Below are 11,647 nucleotides of genomic sequence, written 5' to 3'. Positions count from 1 at the left end.
ATCGCTACCCACCACAAGATCCTTTGTGCAGCAAGCAGTAAGGCAAGGTGTGAGATCCAGAAAACAATAAACACAGCAGGGTAAGAACACCAGAAAAGTCCCAGGATTACCGCTGCACAGGATGTGAGGGCGGGGACTGAGGGGGGGCAGGGGTGAGGAGGTGGGCAAACAGCAGTTTGAATACGGGAAGTGTGGAACTAAAGAATCCCTCTATATGGCTCTCACAGAAGAAAACTGCACGGAACGGCTATAAGATGTGTGCAAAGAATCGGCAAAAAACAAACAAGTAATAAAGACCACGGCGGATGCTACTCTCAGGGATGTAGCAAGAGAGGAGGAAGCCATGGTGCACACCGCCTTCTGCAGTGCAAGTTGGCTGTATCGCTATCCGTATATGATGCTATGACTATCATCTCACCCAAGAGAGTGGTTGCACGGAGCGGATGAGGGAAGAAAACTGTGAGGAACCCAAATCCTTATTTAGCACAAGATGAAGCAGATAAAGATTGTGCACCGTTTGGAAATGATTCCACCGTGCATGGCAACCAGAAGAGAGAGAGAAGGAATCAGAAGTGCTTGTCCATTGATGGATCCCTGGACAGTGGAGACGGTTCAGAACCACTAGGTTTTAGGTAAGTCCTTCAGAACTATTTTGACTTTTTAAAGGCTGTGTGCTTACATGCCTTTACATGAATGAAAAATGACTCCCATAGCTCCAGACTTTTGAACCCTTGATTCCCCAACTGGTGGCGCTCTCTGGTGAGGTGTAGGACATGTGGCCTTGTTGGAGGAAGTATGTCACAAGAGATGGCTAAAGAGAATGTGCATTGTGCTTCTATTTCAAGATCTGAATTCTGCCACCATGCCTGCAGCCTATTACTGTGCTGTCCCTGCTATTATGGCCAGACCGAACTGTAAATTGCCTTGGTCCTGGTGTGTTATCACAGCATATAAAAGTAACAAATATGCTTTTCAATGAAAATATGTAGGCAGAAACGAGAAAAACAACATGAATCAAAATATTTACAGTGCATTTCTCTAAATGGTGTGATTACAGGTTGTCATTTTCTCTTTGCTCTTCTGGTTTTTTCAGTGATGTAACTAGTGTTGGAAAATGGATGCAATGGGCTCTAAGGCTGAATCTCTGACTGGCCGGATGTGCCTTACCTCTGGGAACTGCTGAAGGTGCCGTAGCATAGAACTAGTGACAGGAAGCTCTGAGCAAGGGACTGGCAGCAGACAAAGCCCTGCTGGACAACCAGCAACCAAGCTGGTCTAAGCAGGGCCCAGCAGGGCACACCAGGCTCAGTTTCAGCTCCAGAAGTGGACACTGTGCATGTCCTATGGCCAGACATGAGCCCAGGGATAGATGCCCCATGAAAAGGGAAGGCAGAGACGGAGCACACGATATCCCTGGCATTCTGCACTATTTCAGGAGATCCAGCTGTCCAGACGGCCCAGCCTTCCAGGCAGAAAATGCTCTATGTAGCCCAATTCCAAGGAGAATATCTGATCTGAGGGCAAGAGAGGCTTCAATTAGAGGGGAAACCGGAGGAGCAAGCAGCATTCTGCACTTCAGGAGTTCAGAAAAGGTCTCTGTGGGCTGCTGAGGGCTCTTTGCCCAACTCTAAACCATGGGCTTCCTAGCAAGTGGGACAGATCACGGTAAGAAACACTTGCTCTTCGTTATAACTGAACCCCTGTAAACCAGGCCCAGAAGACTGAGTTAATGTATAGATGGTTAGTTCCCAAGGGCTACCATAATGGCATACATTGACCCACCCTCAGCCTCTATCCAGTCCAAATGTGTGCCTGAAACAGGGAACAGTGCCAAACCCCATGTATACTGTTTTCCTGTATATCTACCCTTATGACAGTTAACTTAAAAATTACACCTTACTGTAGATCTCAACAACCAAAGCAATTTTTTCTTTACTCTTCAAGTGGGAAAGATTCACATTTTCTCTTGCAGGAAGGGTTTTGTGGCTGTTCTTTCGCAGATCCACGTTCTCAGAGCCACTGCTCTCATATCTTGAGGACACTGTTAAGTAAATATATATATATATATATATATATATATATATATATATATGCATCCCTTGAATTCAAACACTGCAGTACACAACTGACCCAATGAATGTGACAGCTGCCAAGTGATGGGTGGGTGGGTGGTAGAGAGAGAATACGCCAGACAAGGGGCTCAAATTAAAACTTGTGAGTTATTTCCAGAGGCTATTGAATGTTTTTAGACTATAGCTAACTGTAGGCAACTGGTGAAAACTATAAAAAAATGAATAGTAAATAGAGAGATATAATATGCTACAAATGTATTTTTTAGTTATAAAAACTGAATGATAAAGAAACTTACTGTCTTCTATAATTCTGAAGGCTAGATGTCCAAGTGCCTGGTGTGGGGAGGGCTATGCTCGCTCCAGCAAGCTGCAGCTAAACTTCCTGGTAGCCAGCAGCTCTTTGGCTTTGAGATGTATCCTAAATCTTCACACAGTACTCTCCCTGTGTGTTTGTCTGCCTATGTCCACATTTCCTTCCTAATAGGGACATCAGTCAAACTAGATTAGAACATATCCTACTCCAATTCAGCCCCACTTTAACTAACTAATTACATTTACATTGACCCTCTTTCTAAATAAACTCACATTCTAAAGTCATAGGCACTCAGACTTTAATATAAGAATTTCCAAGGTGACATGAAAGTTCCTGCCTCTGTTTCTCTTGGAATCTTTAAATTAGAACCACTTGTGTGCCTAATCTTTGGCAGAGGCGGAATGCAAATACTCCAGATAAATTGTACATATTAACTTCAGGCTTTGTATTTGTGTCACCCCATTTCATTTCAAATGTCATAGAAGAGTATGACACAATGGGATGGCACAATGGATATCAATGACAGCATTGTAACAGTCATCATCCAAATCACAGCCAAAACCTGCTGTGATGTTCCATAGTGTGCTGTGATCTTCCACAGAGTGCTATTTTACATGCTCAATACAGCTGATGAGTCCTCATGATCCCCAAACTCCAGGCATGGACCAGGGTCACACATTGTAGCCCACCTAGCCCCTGTGTCCACCTGGGTTCGTTACTCCTAAGCCGTGTCGAACTGTTAGGCCCAATATGTCCTATCTGTATCACTCCATATTCTGCTCCAATCTGCCCTGCCCATATCAGACATAGCTCTAAAAAAGAGTCCATGTGTCCAGATTTCACAGTCAAAATACAAACAATATGAAAGATCAAGGCAGTAGCTACCTCCCTCATAATCTACCAGTCCTATAGAAATGTTTGCTAATGGGAATTACCCAGATAAACCCCAAGACACAAAATTTAAAAGAGCAATCATAAATTTCATCAAAGCATTCAAAGAGTGTAAAGAAGACAAAAGGAAACTGTTCAATGAACTTAAAAAAAATAAAGACCTGGGTGATGGGCAAGAAAACACAAACACAACGCTGATAGAAATGATAAAGACAATCCCAGATTTGAAAATGGAATTCAATAAAGAGATAGAAACATTGAAGATGACTCAAGCTAAAAGCAAAATAGAGTTGGAAAACCCAATAATCCAGTTAGAAAACTCAAAAGGAAAACCTTACAAATAATGAATCACACAAAAGATAAAATATCAGGACTCAAGGAAAAAGTAGCGGATCCAGATAAAATAATTCAGGAATATGAAAAAATAATTTTTAAATGAATGAAAGGAACATGAAGGAATTATAGGACAGAATAGGATGGAGGGTCTTCAAATCATAGGCCTAGATGAGGGAAAGAATCTAAAACATATCTTCAATGAGATTATAAAACTTCCCCAAACTAACAAACAACATAAAGAAACTCATATAGACACAAAAAAACACAAAGAACACCACATAAGCATGACCAGAAGTAAAAATAACCATGCATACCATCACTAAAACACTAAGTGTACAGAACAAAGAAAAAGTAGAAAGCTGTAAAAGAAAAGAACATTAATCACATACAAAGAAAAAACCCATCAGAATAATAGCTGAGTTCTCAATCAAAACTGTGAAATCCAGAACAGCCTAGGACAATGCATTCCAAGTCCTAAAAGACCATGAAAGCCAACCTAGACTAATAAACCCAGAAAAACCAATAAACCACAGAAAGGAAAACTTCCATGATATGAGCAGCCCCCCAAAATAATCATATCCAACAGACCAAACTTTGAGAAAATACAAGAGCAATATTCCTCTGAAGAAAGGAATGAGCATGGCCAAGAGACTGAAGAAAAGAAGAAGTGAAGCTGTAATTATTGAAACGCATAGGCCCACTGAGAACATAAACACCAATGTCAACAACACAATGATTGCAATTGACATACACCTGTGGTTCCACGTTCTGCCTCACCACTGGGGTGGGAGAAAATGGGAGGTATTAGGCTATGAATGTAGCATACAATGGGGTCCCCAGCCATCCCCCATGAGAAACAAAGCAGGCTGGGGCCCAGGAGACAGGGGTTCCCAAACTCCTGGGTGTTCAGTCATTGCTGGAAACCACGGGGGAATTGGGGAATTGGAAGTGGCCATGTGGGCCTGTGATGATGGTTGGTGAAGCTGAAGCTGGGGTTCTCTTACTCCCAGACACCCAGACACCGCTGGGAAGAGTGAGGAGGGAGCCCGTGGGCTGTCGATGTTGGGCCTGTGGGTTGGAGAGAGGGTGTGTGGGGGTGAGTGTCCAGGAACTAGAGGGGCCTTCTGCAGGAGACTTAGGCAGCAGCGCTTTATATGAGGAAGCTCCGCCCCCCACCGGTTCTTGATGAGAGACACAGTCCTTGCTTGTCCATACTGTTTATTCATTATTCATCATGAAAAAATGGGTTCATACAACTTACTCAGGGAGGACCGGAGATTAAATACTTTTTACTGGAAGGAATATCCAGAAAGGGAAGCTTACCGGCTAAATCGTCTGGGCCATCTTCATGTAGGGTGCTGTGGTTCTGTGCCCCAAGGCAGGAACTGGGTTTGGAGCAGATGAAACGTCTACCAGTGTGGGATATGAGAGTACTGGGGTTTCTGAATCCAGTCAACCTTCCCACTTTTGGTTTGTTATGGTTTTTGTTTTTTTTGGGGGGGGGTTTGCCCCCCACACACTTTCAATAATAATTTTAAATATTAACAGCCTCAATTCTTCAATCAAAAGATACATGCTGGCTGAATAGATAAAGAAACAAACTCCATTTATCTGTCTACAAGAAACATAGCTTTAAACATAGGCACTACCTATGGGGGGTTGGAGGGATGGACAAAATGCTCAAATAAAATGGGACTAGGAATCAAGCAGGCATCACTAACCTAGTATCTGACAAAATAATCTTCACACTAAAACCAATCAGAAGAGATACAGAGGGGCACTGCATTCTAATCAGGAATGCAGTTGACCCAAAAGACATTACTATCCCAAACACATATCCACCAAACTCTGGTGCACCCAGTTTCATTAAAAGTGTACTATTGGAAGGAAAGATGCAGATTAGCATCAAACTATTAATAGTAGGTGATTTCAATACCTCTCTTTCTCTAACAGACGGGTCGTATGGACAAAAATCATACAGAAAACACCAGAATTACATGACATCGTGCATCAGATGAACTTAACAGCTGTCTGCAGAAAATTCTATCCAAACAGCAAAGAATATACATTCTACTTGGCAACATATGGGAGCATCTCTGACCACATCGTGAGATGCATGAGGAGATAAAACACCTCTACAATGAAGATATTAGATCTCAAAAAGAAAGAAGAAAGGAAGGAAGGAAGAAAGAAAGGGAGGGAGGGAGGAAGGAAGGAAGGAAGGAAGGAAGAATGAAAGAAAGAAAGAAAGAAAGAAAGAAAGAAAGAAAGAAAGGAAGGAAGGAAGGAAGGAAGGAAGGAAGAAAGAAAGAAAGAAAGAAAGAAAGAAAGAAGGAAGGAAAGAAAGAAAGGCTAGAAAATAGAAAGACATCCCATGCTCATGGGCTGGTAATATTGTAAAAATGACAATTCTCCCCAAACCCAGCTATAAACTCAATGCTATCTCAATTGAAATCCCCATCACATTCCTCACAGCCATAGAAGAAGAAAGAAGAAATATGCTAAAATTCATCTGGCACCACAAAAGACCCAAGAAAATCAAAACAATCCTGAACAAAAAGAATAATTCTAGGGGATTACCATTCCAGACCCTAAGGTATGTCACAGAGATAAGGTGATAAAAATAATATGGTACTGGTACAAAAAGACCATGGTACATGTAGACCATTACAACAATATCCAAGCCTCAAACTGTAGAACTCAGCCATCAAACTTCTAGGTGCAGGTAAATCAAAAGAAAACATCTGCACACACATGGAAAGTCAAGCGCATAACTGTTCATGAGGCTGACAGCAGCTCTATGGAACCCAAGTGTTTTCAATAGATGGACTAATCAATAGTAACACGCATCCACATGGTGACCGTTAGCCAGCAACAAAACGCCACTGGCACATGCAACATCATGAGCAGTCCTCAGAGCACAACGCTGAATGGAAGTCGGACAAAAGAGGGCATACCCTGGGTTAGCCCATGTGTAGAATGCTAGACAATGCAAACTCAGCTCAAATGACAGAATGCACATTCATGATTCCATGATCAGGAAAGATCACTAAGGGGCATGAGGAAACCTTGCATGGTGGTAGAAACTCTCACCATCTCCACTGTTGTCAGGTATCAGCATGGGTCAGCATCATCAAACTTTACGCTGCAAATATGTGCAGTTAACTGAATGTCAGCAGAATGCAATCGTTCAAATACTGTCATTGTGCAGATTTGGGGCCCTGTAAGTAGTGTGACCTTACCTGAATAGCTAAAGAGGCCACACTGCCAAACACCTCCTTTATCTGGATGTCATTAGGACCACAGTTCTCCTGCTCTAATCAACTCCGAGACAGGTGCCAGTCAACCAGAAACAGGTCCTGTGCCATTAAATTCTAAAGCTGTTTGAACTGGCCTGTGTGGAGCCCACCAACCTTGCCTGGCCTGTTCCTTCCTGCAGTATCCAGAACCAGGGTGCAAGTCCCCAGTCTGAGGCTCTGATCTCTGGATGAACTTGTTCTTCCCTGAGGGGCTCTTTCACTGAAGCCCACTGCTTCTCCTCAGGGAGTGAGTGCAGCTAAACTCTAACAGCACTGCTTTCCTCACATCTCCCCCAAAGTCACAGAGTTAAAATATCAAGCCACGGACGGCACGTGCAGTTCAGTGGCAGCACATTTACCTGCTATGTGTGAGGCCCTGAGCTCAATCCCTAGCACTGAAAAAAAAAAAAAAGAAAAGAAAAAAGAAAGAAAGAAGAAAAAATGAAAAAAAGTTAATACAGACAATTGTGACTCCATAACATTGTTTATTGTTTTGTGTGTGTGTGTGTGTGTGTGTGTGTGTGTGTGTGTGTGTGTGTGTGTAAAAGAATTATAAATATGGCTTAAATTTACCCTGTTGTTACTTTTGCAGTGCTGGGAATGGAAACCCACAGACTCACATAAGTTAGGCAAGTATTGTGTTACATACCCCCAGCCCCAGCCTACTTTCAACATTTTACTGAAAGAAAGAGAGAGAGAGAGAAGAAAGAAAGAAAGAAAGAAAGAAAGAAAGAAAGAAAGAAAGAAAGAAAGAGAGAGAGAGAGAGAGAAAGAGAGAGAGAGAAAGGAAGGAAGGAAGGAAGGAAGAGAAAAAGGGAAAGGAAAGAAGAAAAGAAAAGAAAAGAAAAGAAAAGAAAAGAAAAGAAAAGAAAAGAAAAGAAAAGAAAAGAAAAGAAAAGAAAGGTGAGAACTATCTTCTTACCCAAGCTGGGAGCAGGGTAAACCATCTGCTGGTTCTTATTCCCAGATCACCAGCCACCCTGAGGAAACTTTACACTCTCAAGCCTCATTGGGAAACTAGAGAAGAAGCCTATCGTGGAGCAGAAAGCACATGCCTACCGAGAAAATTATAACAGAAACACAGGCAGACAGAACAGAACTGACGTGCAAAAGGAGACAGTGACTGTGGCCACATGAGCAGAAATCACATAAATAATCCAAGGCTCACTACAAGGAACTGACAGGTGTCAAGAGCCACCTGAGAGCCCAGAATTAACCTGGTAGTGCCTATCCAACCAGAGGAACCAAACGGGTTCTCACAATGATAGTCTCACCAAGCAAAGGGCCACAAAGATTTGGCTATGAACAAGGTGACTCACTCACAGACATCAAGACAGCTCTCACTCTTATGCCTTCCACTTCTGTTGGCAGTACAAAGCAGTCCTCTCTCTTCTTGCCTTTGATACCCTTGCTCCATGCAGCATCCCCAAACTGTCTCTTCATAAAACTGACTTCTGTTTCCATCCAGCCTTGCCTGCCAACTGCAAAGAATGGAAGGATATAGCAGCCATGTGAAGCTTCCGCTTAACTGCAGTATAGCACACCAAGCCCCGAGTTACCCAGAGGCTCAGAGACCCTTGTCTGCCTTTTCAAATTCCCACACTGTAAAGCAGGCTTTTGAAGTGTCAGGAGTCATCTAGGATAGACTAGCATGTGGTCTTCCTGGAGGTGACTCACTGTTTTTATTGTTTGTTTGGTGATTGATTGATTGATTGATTGATTGATTGCATGGTCTGTGATAGATAAGCTCTATGAGGCAAGGTCCCAAAGAGACCTCATCTCAGGATTGCTTCTTGCAGCTGATATGCATTTCCTGCTATTGTTAAATTAATATAATAATCCCTAGGCATTAGCCCACCCCATAGAGCTGAAAGATAAGCTTTCATGAATTAATGCTGTTTAGATAAATTCATGATTTTATAGAATTCCTGATTTGATACTCTTAGGAAGAAAGTGTTAAGAGATGCTTTTGCTAGAAAGATGTAATAAAGTTACAATCAAGAATAGAATGTGCCCACTGCTAATAATAGTAAGCAAAAGCTGCATAATAAATAAAATTGAGCTTTCATAATTACACAAAAGAGAGAAAAAGGCTTGGGACAAATTTGTGTTCAAGGAAAAGATTTCATGTCCAAAGATGAAGCCACAGGTGTGCACTACGATAAGGCAAGGCCATGTGAAACTCTTGCTTTGAACTTATAATGAGCTTATAACTATATAATGAGCTGCTTTGAACTCAACATCAACATTCTTCTACAACTCTAATTTTGTGTAACATTTTATCTATGAGATAATTTTCTAAGAATTTCTGTCTATTAAAAAAGCCAAAGAAAAGAAATAAAGGTGGTGTGGTGTGGTGTGGTGTGGTGTGGTGTGGTGTGGTGTGGTGTGGTGTGGTGTGGTGTGGTGTGGTGGCTTGGGGATGGGTTCTGCCCCATCCATCTATCCATCTATCCATCCAAGTGTATATGTCTATTTATATGTATGTAGGTAGGTAGGTATATGTGTATGTATGTAAGCATGCATAAATAATTGTAGAGTTGTATGAGACAGGTAGTTGGGCCCAGCAATAATGTGAATGTGTTACTGTGTAAATGAAAATGTGAATGAAAATGTAAATGTGTACATGAATGTATATGTGCATATCTACCTGTGTAAAATAAAAATGTAAAGTGTATATGAATGTATATGTGTTTGTGCATATTTCCCTGTGCAAAATATTTTAACTCTTTTCCTTTCCATCTTCTCTGGTTCACAAAGAGTTAACCAGCCTAGCCAGAGAAACTTCTGGCTAGTGGCTAGAGAAGGGAGCAATAGCAATAAATCCTTTACCTAATCACCCCTCCACCCCCAGCCCTGGCTGTTAAACCAAAGGTGATACCTCATCTAAAGCCATTGGCTTCTGGCCCCAGAATAACTAAGAATTAAAGAGAATAAATTCTATTCATACAAAGTAACATTTACACTAGCAAAACCAATTTTGCCTCCCTCACACCCCCACACCCTCACACACTGTCCATCAATGGGCTACTGTCCAGAGAGGACCCAGCCCAGGGCAGGCTCCCATCCCTGAAGGACTTTCATTTCTCCAAAATTTGATTCTTTAGGAACTAATGACCAAATAACTAAATTTGCTAAAGGTCTTATACCCAAAACCAACTTGCTAACATATATGTTGATTAAGGCTTTGAGATGATTGACTGGGGCCAACAAGCAAAGACCAGGGGCTCCTCATAGGATTGATGTGGAGGTAAATATTGGCATAATAAACATAGATTTTTGCCCTGGGGATCACAGAGCCCTCCATGTAGACCCAGTGAATTGTGTTAGCTATTGGGGTTCCCAGGTGTCCGCCAGTGCCTTCTATGATGTCCTTCACTACTCTGGTATTGTTTATACACATCCATAAGTTGTTTATACAACCCACTAGGGTTGGCGGTCAAGACTACTGGTGTGGGGGGAGGGTCAGTGAAGCCACAAAGTCTCTATTTACTTAGTGCCTGAGGGGTCCATCTAGTAACCTGATGCCTTTGACACATAAACCCAGGGAGTTACTGGATTATGGGCTAAAAAGAGGGCAACTTCCCAGCATCCTTGGGTTTTTTTATACCTCCCAATGGTGAAATATTTCACCCCTGGTTGCTCTACCCTCTCTTCTCAATTATAATCTTATCATGACAAAAGATCACCAGTGTATTAATGATGTATTTTGAAATATACCCTTTGCCTTCCCTATCAAGGATCAGGTCTATCAAGGCTTGCTTGGAACACTGCTACTTTCCCAAGAAGCCAGAAAGGACTTTGTCCCTCAGACATTGATTCTAATTTGACCACTACAAAATGAACTAGCATGCTGTGGCCTGACCCAAATGGAGACCAATCTCCAGACTGCAGACCCCAGTGAGGATGTAGTACATGTCCTGTACAAAGGATGCACGTCATGACCTGTACCGCCCTTTTGGCTTCTGCAGAGACCCGAGGGATACATTTTTTGACGTCCTTCCGAGTACATGTTACAGACTTTCCACATCCCAGAACCAAGCTTCTATTCATTTCTTCTCCTTCCAGTCCCCTCCAGCTGTTCCCTCCTCTCCACATTCCAGCTCCATCCTTCCCAGGGCTCCTTTCCCTCCAACAAGAGAATTGGCTCTGTTTAAAGGCTGTCATCAAAAATATTTGTCTCTGATCTCTCCTTCAAATTTTTTGTAGGACAAATGTGGACTAATGAAAGACCTCCAGTCAGAGAGGAACGAATATGTACTTTAAATCAGGAAATGAGAAAGAATGCCGCTGGCCCAACCGAGCTGCCATACCCCATCTTGTCAATTTAAGGCTCTCTCCCTGAGAACCCTTCCAAGCAGTAAAAAGAAACCAGTTTGTGTTTCTTTTAAGAGCTAAACAAGAAACAAAAGCCTCCATGGTAACAATCCATATGGGTAAATCTAACCACCGAAAGCATGTTGAACTCAGCACATTGAAATGCAGGTGTCAAAGAGGGCCAGCTGTTTCCCTGGCCCTTTTCGTGGCCCTGAGTGGTTTGGAGTGGGAGAGCAAAGTTGAAGAACAAATAGAGTCAACATGGCTGTTGACTTTCATTCCTGTCACATGGAAGTGAGGGCAACTCCTTTGCTGTACTTTACCCATGCTGGGGCACGGCTGAGCTCTGGTGCTGGGGCAGATGTTCACAGAGATGCCTGGGGGATATCAGAACAAAGACTGATATTAGTCTAAGTTTT

Source organism: Rattus rattus, chromosome 14 (genome assembly GCF_011064425.1).
Source record: "Rattus rattus isolate New Zealand chromosome 14, Rrattus_CSIRO_v1, whole genome shotgun sequence".
Lineage (NCBI taxonomy): Eukaryota > Metazoa > Chordata > Mammalia > Rodentia > Muridae > Rattus > Rattus rattus.
Note: the sequence above shows the minus strand (reverse complement) of the source record.